Here is a 5,273-nt window from a genome sequence, read left to right as displayed (position 1 = left end):
ATAATATATAGAAAATATATATCCTGTGTTGTGACTATTAGTAATTTTATTAATAAACCTTTTTTTAAACTATTACTAATTTCAATTTTAATAGAAAATCTGAGGAAATAATTTCGCTTGCCATAAATAATATACTAAAACTGTTAGTATATTATTTTCTATATGATTAATTGAATTTATCAATGAATTTTCCGTGTAAATCGTTATTACCCAGTTTTTAATAACTACTTAATATACAAAATTTGAAATTGAAAATTGTTATTACTAATTCAATTAACTGGTTAATTGAGTAATAATTGTCAAATTATTAAGGTGCAAAATCATTTATTTACTCAATAGATTTCCATGTATTATTTATATTTCAAGTAATAATTTGAAATTATATTATTTACCCAATTAATAATATTATTATTAATAATTATTTTTTGCATTGATTTTTAAATCAATTATTAAATAATTATTTTTGTTAAGATAATTGTTTATAAATTATTTCAAATTATATTTTGTTAAGATATAATTATTTAGATTATTACTCATGGCACGGATATAATTTCATTTTATACCAATTAATCAATTATAATTATATGACATGGGTGTAATTTCAATTTTATCCACCGATTATTGGCAAATAAATTTTATTCTAATTATAAATAAAATTTGTTTTTATTGGCAAATAAATTGTCTTTAGGTCAACAATTTAATATATGTGTAGGTTCATTTTTTGTCAAATATAATAAAAATATAAATAAAGAAATAAAAGATAAAAATAAACTTAATAATATCTGACACTACTTCATTTTATTAAATTATTTAAAAATAGCAAATTCACAAAAAATAATCGTAATATATAAATTGAGGCAATAATTTAAAATTTTATAATTATAATTTAATCAAATACTAATAGAAAAACCAAATTACCTAAACAATATTGAACCTATTCTAGTCCTTAGTCACGTATAGTATAGAATCATTCTTGTAATGACAACCAACTGAAATAACATCGTAAGTTTTAATATTTAGAATTCGTGCAAAATCAGATCATCCTCTTGTTAGATAAGCTTCATCATCCGCTATCCATGCAATGCGGTAAGATATAGAATTGTCACATCGAGAAACCAAACTAACTTTTATTCCCCTCAATGGCATTGCATGCATGCCAAAGAAAGCTGATAATTTCTGAAAAAAATCAAAATATGTTAAAAAAATTATTCTAATAATGAACAACTTAAACTAAGAAAATTTAAATATATTACCAATCGTTGAAATTGCATATCCGAATTTGTCACGAATTTAGCAAAACTGAACTGAAACTGAGGGAACTCAATTTCATTATGTGCTCCACTTCGAAAATTTTCGGACAGACGTAAAAAACATGGAGGGGATGAAACTTGAACTTGCCCTATAAAGTTCCGTGGATGCAATTCCTCAATAAAAACTCGAGCTCCTCCTAAGAAATCCAACTTTAACCACATTCCATTGGGTTGGTCATAATAGGTGAGTAGATCCAACAATCCTTTGGTAAAGTAGAGACTATTGCCTCTTCTTTGAACGCTTACATCCATGTAGTTGGAACCCGAATCAGTGAAGACAACTCGATGAGGTATTTCATGGATGTGATGCATTGTAAATGATTGTGGCAAAAGACAATCGAACTGGAACATTAGACGATAAGAATAACTTAGAGTAACAACAAATAAAAAATCATCAAAAGAATAATATAATAGAATGGGTATATAAAAAATATTAGAAAAATTTATAAATTGTACCTTAAAAGGATCAACTTCAATAAAAAACAAAGAATACATTTTTATTCTATGAAGTAGTAAAAAAAATACTAAATATAAAATTATGAATTGACTCTCAAATTTAGATTAATGTACCACAGAAAAACACTATATATAGACTTTAGTAAAACAAAAATAAATATGTAAATTACCTACTATTAAGGTAATTTTTTAATAATGTATTAAATTTTGATTTGATACAATTATAATGAAGATATGTTTCTAAATTAGTATAATTATATATTATTCATTAAATATTAATTACAATATAATTATATTAAAGATATTTTTATAAAATAATTTAGAAAAATTATTTGATATACGTGAATCGAGTAACAAAGATTTTTTTTATTATTATTACTATTATTGATATTATTATTATCATTAAAATTATTAAAAATATTTTTAATTGATAATTGATAAGTAGTTTAATAATGCATTAAATATTGATTTGATATAATTATAATGAAGATATGTTGCTAAATTAGTATAATTATATATTATTCATTTAGTATTAATTATAATATAATTACAACAAAATAATTCAAAATAGAAAAAAAAAATTATTCGTTTTAAAGGGAAAACGGAGACATGAGAGATCGACACGTCACCTTTAGTAGCCGGGAGAAAACCCTGTTTTAGTATATTAAGTAGATATGTTTAACTTAATATCTAATTTTAAATTGGTTGGATGAGATAGATTGAAATCCAACCCGTTAAAGTGATTTCTTTGTGTCAGCCCAAAATTCTTCAAGTTTCTTTATATAAACTTTGAAAAAAAAAAAGGTTAAATTCTATTAGAAAAAAGGCACTATCTTGATATTAGATTGGCTATGCACACTACCCAAACCACTTTTCCGTTGGAGTGGTTTATTGTGGAAATTGTTAATTGCTTTGAACATTTAATGTATTTTAGCGACAATAAATATTTTTTTATTATTTTAAGTTGAACATCATAAGAACTTAGACATAGAGACAAGACATTGAGATAGGAACATTGAGACACAAAATTATATTTGGCAGAAGAAATATAGACAGAGACAATGTATCCAGAGACATTGAATTAGTGTATTTTGTGTCCATTCTAATAGAAAAGACACAAAAATACTAACAAGGGACACAACTTATTTTTTATTTTTTCTTTTATTATTCTTGTTAATTTTTCATAATTATATTTTTTATTATTATATTTTTCATCTCAAATTTTTTGAATGAAAAAAATAAGAATAAATTAAATTTTTATAATTTATTCTAGTTTATCGCCAAATAGAATAGAAGAATACAAAATTTTATGTCTCTCTCCATCAATATCTTGTCATGTTCTATTCTTAATGTGTAGTCCTGTTCTTAGAAATAAACGCACCCTCAGAAATTAGAATCTAATCAATCTATATGACATAGAAAATCTTGAATCATTATATTGTATATATTAATTTGTTTAACTTTGACCCAAAATTACTTTCATGATGCGATTTTATCAAATAAATTTTTTTGAAACAGATTTTATCAAATAAAATTAAAACATTAGTATATTTATTTTGGGAGTCACTTAAATAAAGATGTTAACAATATTTTTTAATAATATTTTTTAATAATTAAAATTTAATCGATTAAATTATATTCTTTTTATTAAAATTAAATTGAATAAATCAGTTTAATTAAAAAATAAATAAATTAAATTTTGAACTAGTCTAAATTAATTTTATAATTTTTTTATAAAGAATAATTATATATATTATGACGGCAAAGAAAAAAAAAACTAAAATTTAAAATTTTTGAAATTAATATATATAATAAGAATATTTTAGTTATTTTTTATAATAAAAAGATTGTAGTTATTTTTTATAAAAAATAATATTAATTTAGATAAATTCAAGATTTAATTTATTATTTTTTGATTAAATTAATTTATTTGATTTTATTTTAATAAAAATAATACAATTTAATTAATTGTATGTGTTAAATTTTAATTATTAAAATATCTTAAAAAGACGTTTTAAATCTCTTTACGAAATGACTCTGATTTATTCTATTGCATGCTGCTCTTAGGAGTGACTCGCGAGGAACGAGGTAGCTTTCTTTATTAAGAATGGTGGCTTTTCCACATTGTTTTGTGATATATAAAACTAATTATAAAATTGATTATCCAATTATTGTTCTTTATGTTTTTGTTAGTAGCTTGCCAACTTGTTTGACACAAACACTGCGGCAGGTATACCTTTCATTCTTTTATATTATTTATGAGACTAACAATAGAAATGACGAAGAAATCGAAGAAGGGAATCAAGAACACACAGAATGCAGAGTTTTCTGCATTCTTCTTTGTCATAGCGGCAGAGGCAACAGAGAACTATATATAGCTCTGAAAACATAAATAAGACAGATAACAATAATATCCTTGTAACAGAAGCATAGTTATCAAATCCGGACCGGACCGGTCGGTTCGACCGAAAAACTGGTGAACCGGATCTTTAACCGATCCGGATTAACAATCAAACTGTATAAGCAGACGAACCGGTCAAATTCGGAAGATTCGGTGAAAACCGAACTGAACCGTGGATCGAACCGGACCGATCAGACCGCAAATGACGTCAGCACGTGCGTTTTAAAAAATGTAAAACAGTGTCACCTGCTGGGTTCGAACCTGGCACTCCTAGAGAAGAAAAAAATTTGTAACCACCAGGCCACTATGCATTTTAAAATTATTGATACCTTTTTATAAATATATTATAACTTATAAGACATATCCTAATTAATAACTTTATCTTATTAACTCTTTTACTCATGTAAAATTTAAAATCTCCTTACACTTTTATCTTTTATTCTAATGAGTAATTTTATATTTAATTTAATTAATTTTTTATTTTATATTTACTAACTTAAATTAATTATTTTTTAATTTTACATAGTTATTAAAAATATTAAATGTTGTTAAATATTCTTTAAATTAAAAGATAAACAAAAATAGTTTTATTAATCATACCATATCTTTGTTATTGATAATTATATAATATTTATTAATATTAACTCTTTTTCAACATATATTTGATTAATATAATTAATTAATAAATTATTGAAATATTAAAATAATTTAATTTTATATAAAAAAAATCTTATTATAAAAAAAATAAATTTTATATAATTATTTAATTATAACCGAATCAACCGGTTGAACTAGTGACCCAACGGTTGAACCAGTAACCCAGTGACCCAATAGTCTCACCGGATTGATTACCGGTTCGGTTCTGATAACTATGAACAGAAGTAACTAATAAACAGCCATAACTGATTCTAGCTCAAACCGGCAACTAATCAATTCATCCATTTTCTGTACTAATTAATTGTTGTTGCTGATTTTCTACATAATCTGAATCGTGATTTTGATTGCTTGACTACAAAATTACTTTATGTTTGGCATGTTACAAAGGTAACCAACAACATTAATAAACAATATGAACAATGAATTTATTCAGGGGCGGAGCTAGAAAA

The sequence above is a fragment of the Arachis hypogaea genome, chromosome 8, assembly GCF_003086295.3.
Source record: "Arachis hypogaea cultivar Tifrunner chromosome 8, arahy.Tifrunner.gnm2.J5K5, whole genome shotgun sequence".
NCBI classification, from domain to species: Eukaryota; Viridiplantae; Streptophyta; class Magnoliopsida; order Fabales; family Fabaceae; genus Arachis; species Arachis hypogaea.
Note: the sequence above shows the minus strand (reverse complement) of the source record.